Genomic DNA, 24363 nt, shown 5'->3' on the forward strand with positions numbered 1-24363 from the left:
TTAAGTCTTGTAACTTTCATGGTCATATGGTTTTTAATTATTTCACAGCATGGCATGTTCTTAATTCTCAAGAGGCAAATAATCATGAGTTTATCTTGATTACTTTTTAAACAGCATTTATTTTGAAGAAATAAGTGAAAATAGGATATTAGTACAACATTTTATCTAAATAATATCTTGGGCATTTTCACAAACTTCAAAGATTCAAGATTTCAAGAAAAATGACATTTTACTTTCCCTCAGCTATTTCTGATCTTCTGTAATATGACTCATAAAATTAACATTCATTTTCTCATTAGTGCCCTTAGTATAAGACATTGAATAAATTACTTTATTGCCTTTGTATTATGGAAAATTTTAAGAGTTTAGTACAACAAAGTTTAACTTACCTTATGAGGAATTTGTTCTTGTCAGCTCTTTTCAATCCGACCTCACTTCTCTGGTCAAAAGCAATCCAGAGACTTCCCTCTCTTCTCTTCCTCTTCCTTGAGTACCAGTGGATGGATGGTTTCCTCTCTGTCTGTGATAAGCACTGCAGAGGACTCTCATAGTTTGTCCTCACTCCTGATGCCACACACCTTTTCTTGGCACTTTATCTGGTCCCAGGGGAAGATTCCTGCAGAAATTTCCTTCTCTGTAATCTCTTGACAGATGGCTCTGCTGGCAAGAACTTCAACTCTTAGGAGTGCATTAATAGGCTTTTATTCTCCCGCACTGCCTTCTCACAGGTTTTATTTTTTAATTGCACATTAGTTGATACCTCATGTCCTAACAGGCCAGGGGATCATTGCACCCTTGTAATATTCCCAGCAAATCTGTTTTTCTGTTTTATTTTTTTAATTTCTATAAATTTGTGAAGCTAGTCTCTTTTTAATGTTTCATTAATTTTCTTCTATTCTCAGAGGCGGTTGAAAAAAAAAAGGCTCAGTAATTTACTTTAAAACACAAACTGAATGTTAAGTTGTTCAAATACAAATAATTTTTTATGGTTGAGAAAATTGTAAACCAGACAACCAAAATCTTTCAATTACCAGTTTTCTTGACATTACCTGTGTTCCTCTGATAAATGCTTTTGTTATGTTCTCTCTCTATCTACCCCCTGCTTTCTGTATCTCTCACTCTTATTATTTTTAGGGAAATAAAATAGAAACATACTCTGAAATTAGAGGGTCAGTTGTCATCTAGATGATGTTACTTAAGATGATAAAGAAAATACTCATCAAATTATCAATTCATTAATTTCATCTTAATCTTTAAATATGATGAAAATAGGGGTGATCCAAAAAAGAGACAGCAACAAAAATGCCTATAAACTTAGGCAAGGAATTTCAGCCAAAATAAGGTAAGATAAGGTAAGGAGTGGCTGCAGCCATGGCTAACTGGAGCATGTGTGCCCATTTATAAAGGAAAATGTCTACTAGTCTCCAGCTAATCACTGTCTGGTGAGAATTTAAGTTCTGCATTGTAAGGCCCATCTGTTTTTCAAAAGAATCCTCATATCTGGATTTTTATATGAAATAATCTTGTGCCTTTTAAATATTGGAGAATACTACGGGAGCTAAGCCCAACACTTGTGGCCCAGCCTCAGCCTAAGCACTGCCACATAACGACCTCTGATCTAGAATAATATTCAAGTAAAACAAATACCATTGCTGAGTCACTACCCTTCATTAATTGTGAAATCTAAGCTGTTTTCTCATAGGTGAACAGGATGGCAATAATGTACACTAGTCAATTTAAAAAACCTATAATATCCCTTAATAAAGACCTTAGGGAAGGGTATAACCAAAGGATGGGTAACTGATGTGGGCAAATTGTAGATCAAACGTGAGTGAGAAGGGCCAGGTTTATTTAAAAATAATAATAAGTGCTGTTATGAAGAGAGTGAGGCATTTTATTTTATCTGAATTTCTTATTCTTTACCTAATAACAATCTTTTTTAGTAATTACTTTGTTCTAATTGCTAAATGCAGATTTTTAAAAATTCTCATAATTCCATTACTAGTAAAATGCTAGTCAATAATTTTCTGAACTTTATCTATTTACACATACACATATATTTATCTATAAGTACAATTTTATAGGCCTATGCATTTGCATTATATATATATTTACCATTCTTTATAAAAATGATATACTGCATATATTATTTGATAGTCAATTTTTTTAGCTCAATACTAAATACATAATTAACTCTTTCCCATCAATAATCTGTCACAATGTGAATTTCAATGCCTACATGGTATCTCATTGTTTGGAGATAACGTAGTTTAACTGACCAGTTCCCTATTACTAGGTAAATTTTGCCAATTTTTTCTTTACAATAAAGCATCTATAATTAACAACTGTTCGTTGATCTTTGTGCACATCTATCATATCTTATTATATCAAAATATATCCCCATTTTTCCCCCAAAAGGTTGTGCCAATTTATAGCTTTACAACTGTGACAAGTGAATTCATTTCCCTGCATTCTCAAAAAAATTGGACATAATCATTCTCTCTAATTATTTCAGGTGAAAAAATAGATTGTCTAATAATTTAAAATTCATAAAATAAGTCTTGCTTTCGTATATATCAGGTAAACTTTCACGCATATGAACTGGTCTTTTTTGTTGTTGTTGTTGTTGTTGTTGTTGTTCTGAGACAGAGTCTTGCTCACTGCTGCAACCTCCACCTCCTGGGCTCAAGCGATTCTCCTGCCTCAGTCTCCCAAGTAGCTGGGACTACAGACATCCACCACTGCACTCGGCTAGTTTTATGCATTTTTAGAAGAAACAGGGTTTCACCATGTTGTCTAGGCTCGTCTCAAACACTTGACCTCACATTATCCACCGCCTCGGCCTCCCAGAGTGCTGGGTTTCCAGGCTTGAGCCACTGCGCCTGGCCTGAATAGTAATTTTTCGTAATGTTTTTTTCTAGACTGACTGGCAGGACAGGTTTCTCTAGCAATGCATCAGGGTCAGAAACTAACAGGAGGCAATGGGAACCATCCAAAGATGGCTGTGGCATGGCAGGCGAATACCTGGACGCCTGGTGGCAGCTCTGGGCCTCTCCCTGTTTAGGTCCCTGATAAAAGGTGCTCTGATCAGATGCTTCTTGCATCAGGATTGATCCAGATGGGATACAGAGGGAATCTGTCAGTAATTGAGCTCTTTTCAAGAAATAATCTTTAAAAATTACTAACTGGGGCATACTAATAACTGGGAAGAGAAATTCGATGGTAGGACTAGTATCCATGGCCGCCTTCCTCAGGAGTACAAGTAATATTCTGGACTTTCCCGATAACAATGCCCTTCCATGATGCATGATTTTGGAAAGACGTGCTTGGCTCAGTGGTTGCCACACACAAGATCCTTTGTAACTGAAATCTCTTCTCTGAGATAACTCAGTCTCCACTCTGTGAAAAGTGATTTCTCTCAACGGACCCACAATCCGCTGACATTGGACAGGTACCCTCCTGTGCTTCAGTTTTCCATCCGTAAAATGGGAATGACAGTTGTAATTATTTGCCTCATGCTTCTTATTGTAAAGAGTAAATGTAAACTGATTAGAAGATTGCCTTGCATAGATAAGACCTATATAAATCTTTGTTACTATTATCACCACTGTACTTTATATTATTCTAGTTTCACAAATCTATCTAATTTATATCTTCATAAATTGTATATATTACATAATAATTTATATCTTTCATGTATCCTCAGAAGATGAATTTCATGGGACCAACATTTGTTTTCCTAGGAAATATTAAGCCCTGAATAAATATTTCTTTGATGCCGTATGGATGAATAGTTGGAAAAACGAATACGTTTTTAACCAAACCAGCAGGCTGAATCACTTCCTGGCCTGGTTCTTCTTTCTCATTTTTAGCTCCAGTTCTTCTTTCTAGCTTCTAGCCTATTTTCCCTCTCAGATTGGTTTGGACAGTCTTTAATAAACATATACACTCCAGTTAAATTAAAACCAACAAAGCTTACACCTAAAGTCAATAGAAATATATTGAATGGCAATCATAAACAAGGTACTCATTGTCTTAGAGCTGTTTCCCTCATAGAAGGCATATTTGTCACAGAGGACCTATAGCATGATAACTAATACTTAAACTAGGAAAGGTAAAATTGGTCTTCAACTTAAGGGGAATATTTTTTGTTTTGTGGGAAAGAGCATGATTTATCTTTTGAATAAGGGCATTATCAAAATGTGATAATTAGGCACTAACGCAACTGTCTTGTAAAACGGGTGTCAGTAGGAAGGTAGAACCATATGACCTAAACAATTTAGCTGTTGCACATCAGAGACCTGTGTAAATGCGAAAGGCTGAAAGAAATCTAGTGTGTGATTCAGATATTTTCAGAGGAATTTTTAAGGTTTAAGAAAAAGTTACTCTTTCTTATTTGTTTATTTATTTAGTTTGAGTAAGGATGGTGTATACTACATATTAATAGTTCTGTCCCTGGTAGTCTAATGACTAACAGAAAAATGAAATTTTAAAAAAGTAAAAAAAAATAAAAAAAAATTTCTGACTTGGTACATAGATATTTATGAATGTGAAAAATAACTAATTCTGCCACTGTTCCAAAAATGGCAAATGTTATCTTAGCAATGCACTTTCAAAGAATTCAACCCATTCTTAAAATAAAATAAACACTGACAATTCTGCCTTCCATATAAGACAGAGGGAAGAGTTTAGGATAACTACACCTTCATTGCCAAAAGACTATAGTTATGCCTCAGAAAATAATTGGATGCTAAGCATATAGAGAAAAGTCATCTTTTTGTATAGCTATTATTTGCCTTTGTATACAAATAAAACAAAAGAGTTTATCCTGATAGTCTTTAAACACTGTTGGAAACCTGTGGAGAGAAATCAGTAAGTAGTTGTCAGGAATGGTTTATATGCCCAGAAATTTGTCATACTGTACCTTTTCCTGCATGTCCTAAAGTGTAAGTTGACTTTTATTTAATTATCTATTAAATATCAGGCAAAAGAAGTCTTCTTATTGGTATTTAAATAGAATTAGAGAATGCTAGATCTTGAAGGGAACTTAGAACTCATCTGATCCAATCCCTTCACTCTTACTGATAAAGGAGGGTGCAAACGAAGTTATTAAGCAATTGCCCAAAATTACAGTAAATAACTGGTATGGCCAAAACTCAACCCCAAGTTCAATGCATTTTGAAATATATATAATTTTAATGTTCTTTCTATAGACAATGGTAGGCTCTGATTCCCATAAAGTTGAGAAGCTCAATTAACAAAACTCTAAACTTGACCTGCACACAGGATTTCACTAGGAACCACTATAGAAAATCACATGTCATCCCAATAGTGTCTGTGGGCCAATCTAACACAGTGTATAAATTGGAAGGGATTACTGCATTTGAATTGAACACAAATCAACAGTGAGCACATTCTCACTCAAGACTAACATGTAGCCACGTATGAAAGTATTAAGATAATTCCACACCAGCTCAAGGCCCTTATATGCACCCTCTGTTCCCCACTGCTAAGACCCCAGTCTCCCAATAATTCAGCGACCAAGGTGGGAAGTATGACAAAGGTTTCCAACTCCTTCTCTGAGACTGGCTTCCATTGTGATTGTCGGTGCTTATAATTGTTAAATATGTTAATATTATCCCTGGACCCATTCCATCCCTTTCCCTTCTGTAAATGTTGAAAGAGCAACATTTGATTTAAGTACCCTGATACATCCCTATTTATCTAAAGATAAGCTAGGCATGATGAATAAGGTTTGTTCAATTACTTAGCTAAGAAGAACGTGATATTTCATTATTCAGTGTTCCACTGAAAAGTCAGCTAAGATGCTACACTGAAAAAGCCTACGGCAATTTTTGAAAGATTAAGACACGGCCGGGCGCGGTGGCTCAAGCCTGTAATCCCAGCACTTTGGGAGGCCGAGACGGGCGGATCACAAGGTCAGGAGATCGAGACCATCCTGGCTAACACGGTGAAACCCCGTCTCTACTAAAAAATACAAAAAAACTAGCCGGGCGAGGTGGCGGGCGCCTGTAGTCCCAGCTACTCGGGAGGCTGAGGCAGGAGAATGGCGTAAACCCGGGAGGCGGAGCTTGCAGTGAGCTGAGATCCGGCCACTGCACTCCAGCCTGGGCGACAGAGCGAGACTCCGTCTCAAAAAAAAAAAAAAAAAGATTAAGACACTTGCAGTTCGAAATAACACTCAAGTCCAGATAGTGTAAGGTTTCCACAGCAGATCACTTTCTCATGGAAACAATTTTGTACCCTTCCATAGTAGTATCAACAAAAATTGCTACTGCTTCAAATCAAGGGCACAGTGGACAAGTTAGAGTCTTCAAAACTAAGCAGGAGTGCAACTCCTAGCCCCTGAACTCTGTAAAAATTTACACCATTACATTGAAGAAACATATAGTTTAATAAGTGTCAATACTTGTAGTGAAAAGTAGCCATTCAACCCCATCCCCCTGAAAAAAAAGGAAAGATAACAGTTGAACCAAGTCAGTGGTGAAGATTAAATAGAAACAGGAAATTAGAACTATGACAAAATATTACATAAAAGCCAAACAAGCACAGAACAAATAAAATAATGCATAACAGGAAGGGATCCAAACCAATACAAACAACTGCAAAGGGTCTTCTTGGCAGACTTTCAGACACAGAATTTGAGGAGGACAGAAACATTTAATTGTTGAGTAATACTTCTTAAATGATGTTTTACCTCAAGAAAATCATATCAGTAAAGAATGTGAAAACGGTTGGGCAGCTGCGTCCACCCCTTCTAACCAAAGCCCAGCTGCAGGAAGAAAAGCCAGAAACAAGAGAGGAGACAAAGAATAATGAATGAGAGGATGAAATCCAGAAAAAAGAGAAATTATAATGAGACAGTGAAAAATTAAGCTGCAACTCAGAAAGATAGGCCAGAAAAAAAAGCTTTAAACAAACTGTAGTAAATGTAATTTAGAATGTTTTTAAACTCAACTATTGAAAACAAGTCTTTCTGAAACTAATTTGTAAGACTGGCAGATCCTTGAAATTCTTGTCCCAGTAGTGGAATGACTGAAAGACTGCACTATGCACTCACCATGTTGGCCCTCTGTGCTGCCAAGAGGTGTTTATAAAGTGGACTTAACTGAAAAATGGGTGAATATTTGACTAGTGGTTCTCTCTGATATCTGACAAAGTACAAAGCCTTGATACTCCTCTGATACAGCTAAAAGGGAAATTTATTATTTGTATTTAGCAAAGCATATAGGGGAAATTTGTATTGAAATTATGATAGTGACCTAGGTCTAAAAATTTTACGGTAAACAAATGTACGCTATGAGAGAAAATTCCACTCAGTGTATGGGCTCAGCTGTGAGACCACTTATATTTAAAACCCATTCTGACACTTCCTAGCTTTGTGCCTTGAGAGGGTCCCTTTGAATTTCAGATTACTCGTAAATAAAATGAAAACCATAATGATATCTAACTCAGGATTATTGCAAAGATTAAATGAGCTCACCTATGTAAAATCCTTAGTAAAGTGTTTGCCAAGTGACCAGTAAACGATAGCTCTTCTTATTTTGTGTATATTGAATATCCTCTCTGGCACTATTCCAGAAAGATCTACTTCAGTCTGTTTAATATTTAGTGCTTTGTTAATAACACATATAATGTGTTTAATAAATCAATAACTATTAGAAAAGCTAAGATCATGCCTACAATCAGTCAATAAATAAATATATGTTGAATACTTTCCTTGGGCTAAGAGTGCAATGCAAATTGAACAGAAAAGATGTGAACCCTACCCAAAAAGTGCTTAAGTGAGTTAATTTGTGACCAATTTCAGAGAGTAAAACTTTATGTTAAAGTAGGTAGTACAAAAATCTATTAGAGGTCCTGTGCGGTGGCTTACGCCTATAATCCTAGCACTTTGAGAGGCCAAGGTGGGTGGATCACCTGAGGTCAAGTGTTTGAGACCAGGCTGGCCAACATGATGAAACCCTGCCTCTACTAAAAATACAAAAATTAGCGAGGCCTGGTGCCAGGCGCCTTTAGTCCCAGCTACTCAGGAGGCTGAGGCAGGCGAATTACTTGAACAGGGGAGGTGAAAGTTGCAGTAAGCCAAGATCACACCTGTGCGACAGAGTAAGATCCTGTCTCAAAAAAAAAAAAAAAAAAAAAAAAACCTATTAAAGTGCAGGGTAAATCAGTGAGAATGAGATGATTCAGAGAAGGCTTAAGGGAGGAGGTAGAAAATAAAGAACACCTTGGAGGATGTGTATGATTAAAACAGATGTCAAGCAACGAGACATACTTTCTATTAAATGAAATGATATTAGCAGGATTATGGGTGAATATGGAGTATATTTGAGATTGACTTGACTAACATGAATGGAGTTTTAAAAATATTTTTATTGGTACATTATATTTATACATAATTATTGGGTACATGTGGTATTCTGTTACATTCGTAAGCTGTGTAATGATCAAGACAGGGTGTTAGGGTGTCCATCACCTCAAGTATTTATCATTCCTGTGTTGGGAACATTTCAAGTCCTCTCATCTAGCTATGCTGATATTTACAATACATTGTTGTTAACTACAGTCACCCTACTTTGCTATGGAACATTAGAGCTTATTTCTTCTATCTAACTGTGTGTTTTTACTCATTAAGTAAACTCTCTTTATCCTCCTCCCACCCCCATCTCACACACACACACACACAACACACACACTCTTCCCAGTCTCCGGTATCTATCATTCTACTCTCTTCATTTATGAGATTAACTTTTTAAGCTCCCACATATGAGTGAGAACATGCAATATTTGTTTTTCTGTGCCTGGCTTATTTCACTGAACATAATGACGTCCATTTCTATCCATGTTGCTGCAAATGACATAATCCCATTTTTCTTTTTTTTTTTGAGACGGAGTCTCGCTCTGTCGCCCAGGCTGGAGTGCAGTGGCCAGATCTCAGCTCACTGCAAGCTCCACCTCCCGGGTTTACGCCATTCTCCTGCCTCAGCCTCCCGAGTAGCTGGGACTACAGGCGCCCGCCACCTCGCCCGGCTAGTTTTTTTTTTTTTTTAGTAGAGACGCGGTTTCACTGTGTTAGCCAGGATGGTCTCGATCTCCTGACCTCGTGATCCGCCCGTCTCGGCCTCCCAAATTGTGTGTGTGTAAATCACATTTTCTTTATCCTGATGTCTGCTGATAGACGTTCAGTTGGATTTCACATCTTTCTTATTGTGAATAGTGGTGTGATAAACACACAAATGCAGATATTCCTTTGATTTACTGATTTTCTTGGGACAAATAACCAGCAGTGAGATTGCGGCACTATGTGGTAGTTCTTTTAGTTTTATGAGAAATTTTCATATTGTTTTCTATATTGGCTAAACTAGTTTGCTTTCCCACTGATAGTGCATGAGTTACCTGTTTTCCACATTCTTGCCGTCATCTGTTTTTTTTTTCTTTTTAATAGTAGCCATTTCAACTGAGGTGAAATGATATCTCATTGTGGTTTTGATTTGCATTTCCCTAACGATTAGTGACGTTGAGTGTTTTGCCATATACCTGTTGGCCATTTGTATGTCTTCTTTGGAGAAATGTCTATTTGTGTCCTTTGTCCACTTTCTAATGGGAAATTTTCACTGTTTCATTGTTTGAGTTCCTCGTATATTTTAAATATTAGTCCCCTGTCAGATGAACAGTTTGCAAATATTTTCTCTCATTCAATAGGTTGTCTCTTTACCCTGTTGATTGTTTTCTGTGCTGGGAGAACCTCTTTATTTTAATATTATACTATTCATCTATTTTTGTTTTTGTTGCCTGTACTTTCAAGATCATAACCATAAAATCCTTGCCTAGACCAATGTCCTGAAGTGTTTCCCCTAAGTTTTATTCTAGTAGTTTTATAATTTCTGGTCTGACATTTAAGTCTTTAATCCATCTTACATTGATTTTTGTGTATGGTGAGAAATAGGGCTCTAGTTTCCTTATTCTGCATATGGATATCCAATTTTCCCAACCAGTATTTATTTATTATCATTTTCCCAATGTACGTTCTTGGTGCCTTTGTTAAAATCAATTGGCTGTAAATATGTGAATTTATTTCTGGGTTCTCTATTCTATTCCACTGGTTTTTGTGTCTGTTTTTATACCAGTACTATGCTGTTTTGGTTACTATAGCTTTGTAATATATTTTCAAGTCAGATAGTGTGATGCCTCCAGCTTTTTTTCTTTTTGCTCAGGATTGCTTTAGATATTCAAGCTCAGTTTTGTTCTACACAAATTTTAAGATTGGTGTTTAGATAAAGATTGCATTGAGTCTGTAGATTGCTATGGGCAGTGTGGTCATTTTAACAATATTCATTTTTCCAATCCATGAGCAAGAGATATTTTTATATTTGTTTATGTCCCCTTTGACTTCCTTCATCAGTGTTTTATAGTTTTCTTATAGAAGTCACTCATTTTCTTGGTCAAATTTATTTCTAGGTATTTTAATTTTTTGTAGCTATTGAAAATGGGATTGCCTTCTAGAGTTCTTTTTCAGCTAGTTCATTATTGGTGTATCAAAATGCTATTAGTTTTTGTACGCTAATTTTTTATCTTGCAACTTTACTGAATTTACTTATCAGATCTAAAAAAATTTTTGCTGGAGTCTTCAGGTTTTTCTAGATATAAAAACATGTCATCTACAAAGAGAAACAATTTGACTTCTTCCTTTCCAATTTGGATGCCTTTTATTTTTCTCTTTCCTAATTGCTCTGGCTAGGACTTCCAGGACTATGTTCAATGGGACTGATGAAAGTCAAAATCCTTGCCTTATTCCAGTTCTTAGAGGTAAGTTTTCAGCTTTTCCCCCATTTAATATAATTTTAGCTGGGGGTTGTTATATACGTTCTTTATTGTGTTGAAGTACATACCTACTATACTTAATTTCTAGGGAGTTTTAAAGTGAAAGAATATTAAATTTTAGCAAATGCTTTTCCTGTGTCTATTTAGACAATTATCTGACTTTTGTCCCACGTTCTGTTGACATGATGTATCACATTTATTTATTTGAGTGTGTGGAACTACTCTTGCATTCCTGGGATAAATTTCATTTGGTCATGATGTATTATCTGTTTGATTTGCTGTTGGATTCAGTTTTGTGTTTTATTGAGAATTTTTGCATCTTTGTTAATTAGGGATATTGACCCATAGTTCTCTTTTTTTGTTGTTGTGTCCTTGTCTGATCATGGTATCAGGGTAAGGCTGGCCTCATAGACCTAGCTAGAGGGCATTCCCTCCAAATTTTCAGAATAATTTTAGAATTGTTGTTAGTTCTACTTTGAATGTTTGGTAGAATACAGTAATGAAACCATCAGTCTTGGACTTTTCTTTATTAAGAGACTTTTTATTAGTGAATCAATCTCATTGCTTGTTATGGTCTGTTCATGTTTTCTATTTTTTCCTGACCCAATCTTGGTAGACTGTATGTATCCAGCAATGTATCCATTTTATCTAGGTTTCCCAGTATGTAATAGTCTCTGATGATCTTTTGTCTTTTTGTAGTATTGGTTGAAATGTCACCTTTTTCATTTTCGATTTTATTTCTTTTAATCATCTGTCTTTATGTCTTGATTAGTCTAGCTACTGGTTTACTGATTTTGTTTATATTTTCAAGAAACTAACCTTTCATTTAATTGATCCTTTGTATTTTTTGTTTTAGTCTCTATTTCATTTAGTTCTGCTCCTATCTTTATTTCTTTCCTTCTACTAATTTTGAGTTTGGTTCATTTTTGCTCTTCTGATTCCTTGAGATACATTGTTAGGTTGTCTATTTGGAATCTTTCTTCTTTGATGTAGGCATTTATTGCTGTAAACTCCCCTCTTAACACTACTTTTGCTATATCTCATAGGCTTTAGAATGTCGTGTTTCAATTCTTATTTGTTTCAAGAAATGTTTTAATTTCCTCCTTAATTCCCTCCTTGACCCAAAGGTCATTCAGGAGCACATTGTTTAATTTCCATGTATTTTGTACGGTTTCTCAAATTCTTCTTGTTATTGATTTCTTGTTTTATTCTACTGTCGTCTGAGAAGACACTTGATGTGATTTCAACTTTTTAAAAAATTTTAAGACTTGTTTCATGTCTAACATGTGGGTCTATATGGGATAATGTTCAATGTGTTTGTATTAGTTCATTTTCCTACTTCTATAAAGAAGTACCTGAGACTGGCTAATTTATGAAGAAAATAGTTTTAATTGATTCACAGTTCTGCAGGCTTAACAGGAAGCATGACTGGAGGCCTCAGTTAACTTACAATTGTGGCAGGAGGTGAAGGGGAAGTAAGCGCCTTCTTCACATGTTGGCAGGAGAGAGAAAGAGAGACACCAAGGAGGGAAGTGCCACACACTTTCAAACCAACAGATCTCATGAGAACTAACCCTATTATAAGAACAGCATGGGGGAAGTCATCCCTCATGATCCAATAACCTGATTCCTCCCACAACAATGTGAATTACAATTCAATATGAGATTTAAGTGGGGACACAGAGCCAAACCATATCAGTACTAATGAGAAGAATGTATATTTTGAAACTATTGGGTGAAATGTTCTGTAAATGTCTGTGAGTCCATTTGGTATAAAGTGCAGTTTACATCCAATGTTTCCTTGTTAATTTTCTGTCTAGATGGTCTGTCTAATGTTGAGAGTGGAGTGTTAAATTCCCCAAATATTATTGTATTGGAGTCTCTCTCTCCCTTTAGGTCAATAATATTTGCTTATATATTGGGCTGCTCCAGTGTTAGGTGCATATATATTTAGATTGTTATATCACTTTATTGAATTTCTTCCTTTATCATTGTGTGACACCTCCCTCCTTTATCATTATACAAGGACTTTTTGTCTTTTTTTCTAATGTTTTTGACTTCAAGTCTGTTTTATCTGAGTATAGCTACTCCTGCCCCCTTTTGTTTTCTGCTTGCATTGAATAATTTTTTCCATCTCTTTACTTTCAGTCTATGTGTGTCTTTACAGATAAGATGAGCTTCTCGCAGACAACATACAGTGGGGTTATGGTTTTTATTTTTTAATCCATTCAGCCAGTCTATATCTTTTAAGTGGAAAGTTTAATCCGTTTACATTCAGGGTTATTATTGATACATGAGGGCTTCCTCCTATTATTTTATTAATTAATTTCTGGTTGTTTCATATATCCTTTGTTCTTTTCTTCCTATCTTATTTTTATCATTGTGGTTTGGTCGTTTTCTGTAGTGTTAACACTTTAGTCCTTTCTCATCCTTATTTGTGTGTTTGCTCTACTAGTGGATTTTATACTTTCATGAATTTTGATGATGGTAGATGCCAACATTTTGATTCCAGGTGTAGTACTCCCTTAAGTATTTCCTACAGGGTTGGTCTAGTGGTAATGAATTCTCTCAGCTTTTGCTCGTCTGGGAAAAACTATTTCTCCCTCATTTATGAATGGCAACTTTGCTGGGTATAGTATCTTTGGCTATCAACTTTTTTCTTTCCACACTTTAAATATATCACCCTATTCTCTCTTGGCCTGTAACGTTTCTACTGAGAAATTTGCTACTAGTCTAATGGGGATTCCCTTATAAGTCACTATATACTTTTCTCTTGCTGTTTTTAGAATTCTCTTCTTTTATTTGACATTTGACAGCTTTACCATAATGTGCCATGAATTGCATGTTTCTAGGTATCTTTGATCTTTCTGTATCTGGATGTCTAAATCTGTTGCTAGACTTGGTAATTGTTAGCTATCATTTTATTAAATAGGATTTCTATCTTTTTTCTTTTCTCTATATGTTCTAGGACACCTGAACATTTGAATATTGGGTCACTTTTTTGTGTTCCATAATTATGTAGGCGTGGCTCATTCTTTTGAATTCTATTTTATTTATCTGTGTTTGACTGGGTCATTTCAAAATACCTTTTCTCAAGTTATGAAATTCTTTCTTCCATTTGATCTAGTCTATTATTGAAGCCTTCTAATGTATTTTGTGTTTCACAAAATGAATTCTTCAGTTCCAGAATTTCTGTTTGGTTCTTTTGTGTGGCATCTCTTTGGTAAATGTTTCATTCATATCCTGAATTGTTTTTCTGATTTTTTATTTTATTTTTTTCTCTATTCTCTTGTATCTGACTGAGATTCTTTAGTGTTATTTTGAATTATTTTCCCCAGGTTTTATAAATGTCTTTTTTATTGTAGTCTGCTATTAAATTATTGTGTTCCTTTGGAGGTGCCATATTTTCTTGCTCTTTAATGTTTCTTGTGTCTTTAAATCAATATTTGTGCATCCAGTATAACAGTTGTCTCTTCCAGTTTTTTGAATTTGCTTTTGTAAGAGAGAAGTTTTCTCTGAAGATATATCTATGGTGTTGTTTCAGCAGGGTATATTTGCTTTGATTCTAAGCGCATGCAGTAGCATAGTGTCCATATGATTTCTTCAGCCATAAACAGTGTCAGTGATGTCCTCAGTGGCGTAGGGTGTGGTTGTTAGTGAGGCTGTGGGAAGTTTATCTGAGCATGTGGATATCAGGTGGACTTGTCCTTGTGCCCCAGTCATGGCAGGGGCAGGCCAAGCATACTTGCCCTTGGGCCCTACTGTATCATATGCTGTAACCAGCGTTAGCAGGACTAGGTGACCTGATTCTTGAGCTTAGGTGGTAGTAGTAGCAACAGTGGGCCAGGCAGGTGAGTGAATTCTCTGGTTCCCAAGCAGTCTGCACTGATGTTGATGGTGGCTGCAATGAGCTGAGTGGGCTAATCCCCTGGCCTGCAGGTGGCACAAATGCAGATGGATGCCAGCTGTGGTAGTAGAGGTAGGTTGAGTGGGGCCAACCTCAGGCCCCCAGGAGATGTACGCAAGCACTAGTGATAGTGGAGTGGCCTAGGTGGTCCCCATGTACCCAGATGGCATGCTCAGGCACTGGGGAGACAGAGTCACATTAGATGGACCTGTTCTTAGGCCCCCTAGTTGTACATGGAGGTACTGGCTACGGAAGGCAGGGACACAGTGATCTCCACACCACCAGCAGAATAATCCAGTGGGAGTGGCAGAGGCTACACGGAAGCCCTACTCCTAGGGAGGGTGATGTTGCTTTTAGCGGCAGCAACACATTTAGGTGGCTGGGGAGCTCATGCTTCTCTCATGCTTTGGCCCTGGTGGTGGCAGCCAGCAGCATGATGGCTGTGGGTGGGGAAGTTTGTTCTTGGGACACATAAAAATGCATGGTGGCTTTGCTGCTGAAGGGAGCAGTGTCCTTACCAGTGGCTCATACTTCAGCTCTGGCATCAGCAGTCAGTCATAGTGGTGGCCATGGGCAGGGGGAATGTCAATAAGGCTTCAGGGTTGTGGAGATGAAAGTGCTGTTAGGTCTCTGGGAAGAATGTGTTCCGGTAGGGACTGGGATCTCAATGTAGTATCTTACTGTAGCTGATTAGGATTCGGGGAGCTGGGAGGTATGTGGGACATGGTGTGAACTTCCTCACTGGAGCAGTGCCTTCACACACTATTCCGGCAGATTCCCATGTTAGTCTCAAGACCTGTGAGGTTTAGGGGCTCTCCCGGGGCTAGGATTGCAGCAGTTTATGGTGGGAATTTGGGCCACTACAAAGGACCTCTCACTTATCCTCTCCCCACATTGAGGAGTCTTTCCAGGTTTCAACTAATCCCTGACAAGCAGGCTGCCTCACTTTCCCTTCCATCCACACTTTAGGTGTTTTCTGTCACTTAAGTGTTGGATTTCAGTGTTCTCTTAGATAATCTATTCTAAGTGTGATTATCTACTTACTTACAATTCTGGTTATTCTTTGGGGAGGAGTTAAGTACCAGATGCCTCCAGTCAGCCATCTTGAGCCCCTTTTTTTATAATAAGGGCTGCTATCATAAGATGCATTGAAAGCAATATTCCCTTAGCTCCCAACTTGCTCACCCCAGCACAGTAATGCATGTAGTTCTGAATCTGTGAAGTCCAAGATTAAGATGCTGGCATCTTAATCTTGTTTCATGACATGGTAGAAATGCCCTCTTGTTGTCTTATTACAAGGTAGAAAGTACAAGAACAAAAACCTGTGATTGATGTCTTTTGGAGAAAAAACAGACAATGGTATTCTTGTGTAGAGTTGGGGTAGGCAGTGGAAGCCTTATGAGCCAGAGGAGTTTTTGCTTGAAATACTATGAGATAAGGATTGTGCATTATTAAATGAGGTGACGTAAACAGTGTTTTATAAAGATTGGCCTTATTAAGGCATCCAGGCAGATCAAAATCAGAAGAGTGTAGAATAAGTAGACTTGGAAGATATTACAGCTATCTAGACGTGAAATTATGATGTAATGACTTAGGATGCAAAAGAGAAATGGAGGCTTCACTGTGAGTTAAACAGGAGTCATCAGAGAATTTTGAACAGACAAGTTACAGGATCTGACTTCTCTTTTAATAGATCACTCTGACTGCTCAGTTGAGAATAAATGCAGAGAGTCAACGGGGGATCAGGAATACCTGGTAGGATATTATTTAAATAGTTCAAAGAGAAATGATGGTGGCTTTGGGACCCATGAGATTGGAAAAGGTGAAAAGTAGTTGGAATGAGTGTACTGTATACAGGCTTTTATAGAAAGGTGTCCTAGGCAGTTGCAGAGGGCTCTGCACTTAGTTTAATGCTCTGCTGTCACAGTCTTGAAATTCTTAGTAATTTTTGAATAGATAATCCTACATTTTTATTTTGCATGAGGCCCCACAAATTATGTAGGCAGTTTTGATTGTGAATGTAGATATGACAGGATTTGCTGATATATTGGAGTTGGGATGATGTGAGAGAAAAGAAAAGAGTCAATGATTGCTCCAAGATGTTTGCCCTGAGCACTTGGAAGAATAGGTTTACTAAGATGGAAAAGAATGGAAGACACAAAATTATAGAAGAAGAATCAGAAGCTTGATTTTGGATCTATAAAGTGTGGGATGTCTAGAGCACCAAATAGAGATGTCCGGAGTTTGAAGGAGCATGTCAGGTTGGAGATGTAAGTCTGGAGTGTTCAACATTTAAATGGTAATTGGAGCCCTAAAACTGAAAGAAAAATCGACATATGACGTGTAAATTACCAAAGAGAAGTCTAAACACTGAGCCTACCTCCAAACTATAGGTGTCAGGTGACACACGCCAGCTTAGGTTACTGTGCAGGATCAGTCAGAAAGATACCAGGACATTCTAAAGAAAGAAAACATATGAAGATTCGGATGAGAATAAAATGAGGCAGGATTTGAACGCTGAATTAACAACAAGGAGGTCATACGTGACAGCTGTTTGCTTGGAGGAGTGGAGGCAAAAGCCTCATTAGGTTGGATTAAAGAGAGAAAGAGGGAAGAAAATTTGAAAACGAAAAGGATGAACAACTCTGAGGAATTTTGCTTAAAGGAATGGAAGAGAGAGGGATTATAGCCGAAAGGAAAAGTGAAGGTTGGTACCACAGCAAGGCTAGCTGGTTTGGGGTCAAAAAATGCAATGCGATTTTTAGATTACTGGCTTGATTTTAGGCACATGGACCTTGAGACTGTGATGAGTTATTTAAAAGGAAATATCCAGTAGACATTCAGAAAGATGGGAATTGATGTTGTCTGAGAAGATAAAATTGAAATTATCTATAGTTTAGACTTTATTCACACAAAGGGGCAATTTGGAGCTGTAAAAATAAATTAACCTGGAATAAAAAGTGTAAAAAGAACAATAGAAGAGTGAACAAACCAATGTTCTGAGTAAGGTAATAAAATAAAATCAAAAGCACTGGCCTATATTCCCAAACTTAACACCATTTAGGCGTAGCTGAATTTCCATTGGCAAATTAAGGTAATTATCTGAATAATTAAATATCCACACAAAAGCTTTAGTATAAATTAGTTAGATCTTTTATACAAAAAGAGGCTCTATTATATATGAACATTCTATTATTGGATTCATTTTGTCAGCTTTTCTCAGTTGACTGACACAGACTGGCTGCAAGTGATTTACCTTCTTTAAAAGAGGCTATTTAAAAATAAAATAAACTAGAAATAACTACATGCTAACTGACCTCTGGGACCTTACCTTGATTTGGATTTTTTTATATCTAAAATTGGGATTTTTAGCATAAGATGAAGGAGCAAACAAGACAACATAATTTGGGCTAAAGCATCCTTTTTGTTAAAATGTATGTAAATATCAATGGAGGAAACTGACCAGCAATGATTGCCTTTTACCAAGGATCTGGCAAAATCTTCAGTTCTTGCCTAATGGGCCTTGTAAATTTTAGAACAAAATCAAAGGGGTAACAGCTTTCTTAGCAAAAACCTGCCACACACATATACACAGAAGAAAAAAGGAAGGCCAGTCCAACAGCGCTAGAAGTGAAGTAAAATCTGAGCCTCTTCCATTGCAGAATAGTCAATCACGTAACTCACTGAACGGACGCTGAAGACAGCAGGCTCGCACCTCAGCAGGCGCACACTGCTTAGAGCAAATGGAACAGTTCAGATTTGGGGTGTTGGATGCTCATGTTTTCCTTTGTTTTCAAAAATGATCACGCTGACAATGATTATTGTCTAAGGATCGTAATCTAAGAAGCATTATATAGAAACATAAGAAATGTCACATCGGAACTGACAAATGAGCCTTATTACAGCTCTGACAGTGGCATCAAGGGACATTTTGTGGCAGAGCATGAATGTTACTCTAGCAACGAACAGAATATTACTACTTTCTCACCTCAAAATTCTCCCCCCACTTTTTGAGGCACTTCAATAAAGAGCTCAAGAAGAGGACCTGGGAAGCCAGCCAGAAGAATATACTTGGCATATCCCTGCTTCCTCCGTGCCTGGGGAGGTCGGGATGATAACAGCTTCACTTAGGGGTGGGGTGGGGGGGTGGCAGGGAATCTTCACAGGAGAAACCAACACATCAATGTTCTTCGAGGCACACAGGCAATGTTCGCTAAAATGTCATCATCTAAGCATAGGTGGTATTTATTGTTTTTTTGGATATCCAAGAAGATTTCTCAAACTCGTATTTCTGATTATCTCTCTGACCTTGGCCTGTGCCTTCACAACATGTGCACCCAGTCTTTCTCAGAGTTCCTCACCTGGGCCACAAAACTCAGAAAAAATAATTCAGGTGACAAAACTGCACCATTTTAGAAGCAAAAGAGACGAGTTCATTTATTACATGCAATGGATGCTTTAGGGTTTAGTGCTCCTGAGGAAAGCCAGCTGGACTGTGACTGGGGGTGAAGTGGGGGGGATCCCAGCGGATTTAATCACAAATGTCAGGAGACAGCAACTTTCTTTCCACTGTGTCAGGTTGGAATGATGTAAACCTGGAACCAGTGGTGAGTGTGTTTCTTGCCCATGTGGAGGATGTCTGTCTGCACAGGAGGGAAAGAGACCACTTTACAAGGAGCAGAGAAGAACAAGTGAGAGAGGGGGAGCTAGAGCCAGAGCAAGAGAGCTGGAGCAACCTGACAACATTGTTTGAGTCTCTAGGTTCGCAGAAGCCAAATGCAATCCCATGCTGAGTTCACTGGTTACATGAACCAGTGGATTTTATTTTTCCCAAAACTACTTTGCATTGGTTTCTATCACATACAAATGAAAACTCCAGAATAATATCCTAGGAATGTATTGTTGCAATAAACCAACATATAGGAAAAAGTTTAACCCTTAATTACTGAAATCATCAGATTGAAATAACAAAGATGTGCTTTTTTCCTCCTGCCCTAATTTCCTTTTTATTAATAGTAATAGCTATAATATTTTATGTACCTACTATGTATACAGTTTCTGCTAGGCTTTATACAATAACAAGCCTGTGGCAATTCTACAAAGTTAGAATTGCATCCATTAGAGCAAACTAAGGTTCAGAGAGATTATGTAGCTTGTATAAAATTACAACTCTAACAAATTCTAATCAGGGATGAGATTTTTGTCCTAGCTTTATCTTAACCATTAAATTATAAAACTGAGCCAATAGGTATTAAAAATAAGTATATGTATCATGGTAGCTATCAGTCTTCTATCTGCCACTGGGTCCTTTTATATATACATGGAATTCTAGACGTCCAGTGCCAAACTCATCTCAGTCCCTCCCCTCCCCCACCAAATCTGCCCCAACAACCCCTCACTTATTCTGAATCTTAAAGGAAATAAACATATCTACTCAGTATTTGAGCCAGAATCCCAGAAGTCAGTCTCATTTCTGGTTTTTTTTTTTTTTTTTTTTTGAAGAGTAAAACAGTGTTTTTAAAAACTCCTTATTTATTCATTTATTTTTGTTTTATTTTTAATTTATAATAATAGTTGTACATATTTATGGGGTACAATATGATGTTTTGAAATAGGTATACAAATTTCAATAGAATGTGAAATTATTCTATTAAGCCAATTACCATGTTCATCACTTCACATATTTATAATTTTTGTAGTCAAAACATTTAAAATCTATTCGCAATTTTTAAATATACAATACCTTATCATTAATGTTTCCTCATTCTTAACTTTCACAGTTAATCCCTGAATCTATCAATTCCACCTTGCCAAAAAGTTCACATCTACCCTGTCTTGACAGTTATCAGCACACAACAGGGTTACTCAGATCAGACTTCTTTCCCGGTCTCTGAAAGTCTAATTTTCCCCCACCCAATTCCAACCCTTACCTTCAACTTACCTTTCACTCTACCATTAGGGAGTTCTTCCTAGTGTGCAAATTTGATCTCCCTCAAACACTTCAGAGGCTTCTAATGACAACAGGCTCCATGACATTCTAGAAACCTTATGAAGGGGCCCTGTCTAACTATCCAAATTCATTTCTAATCATTTCCCCTTCATGCATTAAGCTCCAGACGTACTGAACTCATTTCCTACATACCCCATGCTCTCTTATGCCTTCTGCACTTTTGAAATTCGGTTTCTTTTGCCTAGAATGCAAATTTAGGAGAAAACTCCTCAGATCTCAACTAAAATGCTGCCCCTGAAAAGCCTTTTGTGCCACTGCTCTCTACTATAAGCCTGCTCATGTGCCCCCACTCAATCTTGTCTGGTCGGTAAGCAGTGACTTCTTTGAAGTCAGGGGATGTGCCCTTTCTTCTTGGTTTTCTAGAACCCATCCCAATATCAGACACATTTATAATGTTTTGGGGATAAGATTTTGAAAACATTAAATGAGTACTTTTTCTCTTACTAACAGCAAGCCAGGATGCTTAAAGGAGAGGGTTTCAAAGAAAGTGATGGGAGAAAAACTAACACGGCAGAGACAAGTTCCCACTTAATGGGAAGACAAAAGAGAAAATTACTTTCATTCTAGAGAGAGAAGAAAGAATGAGATCAGGACTAAAAGCCAGGCTCTTCACTAAAGGTCAAAATTCAGGGTAGAGGACTTTAAAACTATCTAGATATAGTTAGAGAAAAGTAACTATCATGACACTATGGAAGCCACAGATAGTCTGAAGACATCTGTGAACATTCAAGGTAAGGATTGTCCTCTCTTTAGTGTCCCATCAGGAACAGGGATATCAACTCTTTATACTAAAATGCATCATCTTTATAGACTAACTGTATCAGATTAAGGTCCCTAAAGAAACCAAAATGTAAGAGAATTTGGGAGATGGACTATAGGGGAAAGCTTTTGGCTCTTTTAATAAAACACATAATGTAAGAGAACAGAGACGTAAAACCATAGCAGTCTCTCTTGAGATGTGGGAAAATTTTAAGTTGAAGAATTCCAGTCACCACATTTGGCCATGATACATGTTTGGATACTGGTGATCAAACTGACGGTTTAAAAAGCTTTGGTTTATAATGGCTACCAGAAATCTCATGAACACTTGGGTCATATTTATAATTATCATGCACCACTTTCCTACTAAATTATCAATATAACTAAAAATAATTGGGAAAAGTTAATTACATTTATTGTAAAATATTTATGACTTATTTTCAGATCTCCCTATTTTTAATGTCAGCTGATCTAAACAAACACTCCTAATTCCCCCTCAAATGATGCCAGTTTAAACTAGAATATTTGTTTTAAATGTTCAAAAATGATTTCTGTAGAACTGGAATGTGTCTTGTTAATATAGAAAAGGTTTTCTGTGATATTTTGCTGACTGCTTAAAAATGCATTATCAATTAGAAATAGAAGTTTCATTAGAGAGACTTGGAATAACAAGAAGAAAATGTTTTTATCCCCATTACAACATATACTGAAGTTTTTTATTTAACTAAAGTAAGGTTCAAGTTTTTGTAATCAAATCTAATCATTTCCTATGCCTAAAACTATACTGACATCAGTAGTTCTATAAAAACTTTTTGTACTTCCAAAAACAAAGGTAACTTAAGAAATCACTAGAATACTAACTGCCATTTTCTATAGTTTTACCTTTAAAAAAAAATCACTGTACTATCCATAAAGCAAAACAATAAAGTCTATTTGAAGCACTCTTATTTCTAGTGCTCACTCTCTAGGTATGGCCTGAGGTAGACATTTGCAATGTTTTCCATTTAAAATATTTTTATTATTTATAGCATGTTTCTTCCAGATATTTGAAAGCATGATATAAAAGCTTTACTTTATACAGCATTTACTGGGCTAAATAGTATTTGAGCTCAGCACAATTTGCAGTTCACTTAAAAACAATGTTATGTAGTATTGATGAGCTGGTTGTTTCTTACAACCTCAATCCCACTTCCCAATAAAATCAAACAGTCCATACTCAGTCAACAACTGTGTTGAAATGGGTATCGATACAAATACCTTTGTTTAGCTGCTTTGGATAGACTTTAAAATTCATTTGTGAAAACACAATGTCATGGTAGTTGGAGGCTTGAAATACTGTACCCTCACAGTTAATATTAAATTGAACATTTCATTTTGTTTGTAAAATACAAACAAATAATAGAATACATAATATTAAGATTATATTTACATAATTTTATACCTAAATGTATTGAATATGTTTTTATATAGCCACTTTTTTAACCCTGTGTACATCTTTATTTTACAGTGTTGAGTGATTGAATGAGCTGGGTTACACAGAGTATTTAGGGTTATTATTTTCAACAGAGAAGGTAGAGAAGAAAGTTCTTAGTTTAATCAAGATAAAGTATCCTTCATTAATACTTCCAACACTTTCTGAAGTAGTTAATATTCTAATATCACTGACGCAAAGGGAAAAAACTGTAAAGTCAGACAAGATAAAAGATTTACCCATGGTCTCACAAACAGTAAGTGTTAGAGGCAAAATTTGAAGCTAGTTGTGTCTAAATCTTTAGTCCTTGTTTTTAACCTCCACACCATGTGCTTCAGTATAGAACTGGCTCTTTAATAAGATAACGTTTTCTGTTACACATTATTCTTCCCCATTCCTAGAAATTATTTTGAACTTGTTTTCTTTTTTTATTTCAATTCTGGTTTGTCTTTTTGTGCCTTTCCTTGTTTCCTATCAAGGTATACTCTAAATGAGTGTGCAAAATCCCATATAAACTGTAACTGTGAGGAGAAACTTTTACAAACAGTCATGTTACACTGATCAATGTTCCCTTGTCATGAGCAAAACAATTTCTGGCAATCCACTGATTTGAAAGCTTTTGATTGGTGATGGGAAAAGAACAATGTTGGACCATCAAGAAATACCAATCGCTCACCATTTATTAAGGACTTAATTAATGCCTAACACTGAATTTCGCTATTTAGATATGGTATCTGTATTAGTGCCTTTTCACATACTGATAAGACATACCCAAGACTGGGCAATTTATAAAGAAAAAGAGGTTTAATGGACTCACAGTAACACATGACGTGGGAGGCCTCACAATCATGGTGGAAGGCTAAAGGCATGTCTTACATGGTGGCAGGCAAGAGAGAGCATGAGAATGAAGTAAAAGGATTTCCACTTATAAAATTATCAGATTTCTTGAGACTTATTCACTACCACCAGAACAGTGTGGGGGAAACTGCCCCATGATTCTATTAGCTCCCACCAGGTTCCTCCCACAACATGTGAGAATTATGGGAGCTACAATTCAAGATGAGATTTGGGTAGGGACACAAACAAACCACATCAGTCTCTAATTTAATCCCCACAACCACTTTATGATATAAACATTATTACTGGTAATTTAATGAGGAGAAATTTAAGGCTTGGAGACATGAGACAATTTACCCGACCTCATACAGCTTAACAGTGTGAGTGAAAAACTGGACTCACATTTGATTGATTACAGAGATTGTGCTGCATTAACCATTTGGTCATGCTGCACGGAGGCTATTGAGGTATGCTTCTACTAGAAAAGACATCTTGAATAGAGAGAGAGAGAATGAGAGCTATGTGACTCAAAAT

Source organism: Colobus angolensis, unplaced genomic scaffold (assembly GCF_000951035.1).
Source record: "Colobus angolensis palliatus isolate OR3802 unplaced genomic scaffold, Cang.pa_1.0 Scaffold23, whole genome shotgun sequence".
In the NCBI taxonomy this organism is placed as follows: domain Eukaryota; kingdom Metazoa; phylum Chordata; class Mammalia; order Primates; family Cercopithecidae; genus Colobus; species Colobus angolensis.